Source organism: Lipotes vexillifer, unplaced genomic scaffold (assembly GCF_000442215.2).
Source record: "Lipotes vexillifer unplaced genomic scaffold, Lipotes_vexillifer_v1.1 scaffold276, whole genome shotgun sequence".
Lineage (NCBI taxonomy): Eukaryota > Metazoa > Chordata > Mammalia > Artiodactyla > Lipotidae > Lipotes > Lipotes vexillifer.
In genome coordinates this window covers 937,025-938,305 of record NW_006782461.1, presented here as the reverse complement: position 1 = coordinate 938,305, position 1,281 = coordinate 937,025, and the positions used below count along the sequence as shown (strand labels likewise).

General features: G+C 40.1%; 1 protein-coding gene across 1 annotated transcript in view; it reads right to left on the bottom strand.

Annotated features, from left to right (window-relative positions):
* CLNS1A (chloride nucleotide-sensitive channel 1A) overlaps positions 1 to 1,281 on the bottom strand; it is a 20,395-nt gene that overhangs the window by 9,816 nt on the left and 9,298 nt on the right. The gene's annotated exons all lie outside the window — the stretch shown is intronic.

The window sequence follows — 1,281 nt, the reverse complement described above, 5'->3', positions numbered from 1 at the left end:
TTCAGCAGCAGTTTGTAAACCACTGATGTGATTCATCACCAACAATTTACAGATGAGAAAACTAAGGCCCATGAAAGTTAACTGACCCAAAAGATAAATTAACAAAGTCTGTTGGCAAGAAAAAAATACAAACTTTCAATAAAGAGAACTAGCACACGCTGCTGGTGGAAGTAGAAATTGCTAAAACCATTCCAGACATGTGTTTATCCTACTACCCAGAAATTCCTCTTTTTTTTTTTTTTTTTTTTTTTTTTGCGATATGTGGGCCTCTCACTGTCGTGGCCTTTCCCGTTGCCGGACGTGCAAGCTCAGCGGCCACGGCTCACGGGCCCAGCCGCTCCACGGCATGTGGGATCCTCCCAGATCAGGGCACGAACCCGTATCCCCTGCATCGGCAGGCGGACTCTCAACCACTGCGCCACCAGGGAGGCCCCAGAAATTCCTCTTTTAAGTACATATTATGTACACAAGGAGTTTGTACGTGTATGTTTACTGAACTACTATATGCACTATAGAAAACATAAAAAATAAATGTTAATTAAAAAAAGGAAATAGATGTATTGTACCTGGTCATATTATGTCTGAGAGATAGCAGATGAAAATGAATAACTGTGATTTATATGTACCAAAATGAAGAGATTTTAAAATATAAGTGAGTGAAAGAGCTCGTTGCAGAATATATATAGTACCATTTACATTAAAATTTTAAACACGAAAGAGAACCATTATAGTGCTTATGGGTATATACATATTCAGTAAAAATCTAAAAGCATAGACAAGAAGGACACACACCATCTTCAAGATGAACTCTGGAAACAGAGTTAGGAACGAAATGGGGAGGGATACAAAAAAGATTTCCATAGTATTAATATAGTTTTATTTCTTTCAGACTAGAGTAATTATGAAAAATGTTAGAATTTACACTGGATATTAAATAATGGAAATTTTTTATTATTCGGTACTTTTCAATGTTTGAATTACTTCATAATAATAATTTTTTTAAAAAAGGTCAATAAAACACTTAAAAAGACCCCCAAACCACCAAAACATGTTCAACCAATCATCTTAAAAATATAACTTTTGGGACTTCCCTGGTGGCGCAGTGGTTAGGAGTCCGCCTGCCGATGCAGGGGACACGGGTCGTGCCCCGGTCCAGAAGGATCCCACATGCCGCAGAGCGGCTGGGCTGGTGAGCCATGGCCGCTGAGCCTGTGCGCCCGGAGCCTGTGCTCCGCAACGGAAGAGGCCACAACAGTGAGAGGCCCACGTACCGCAAAAAAA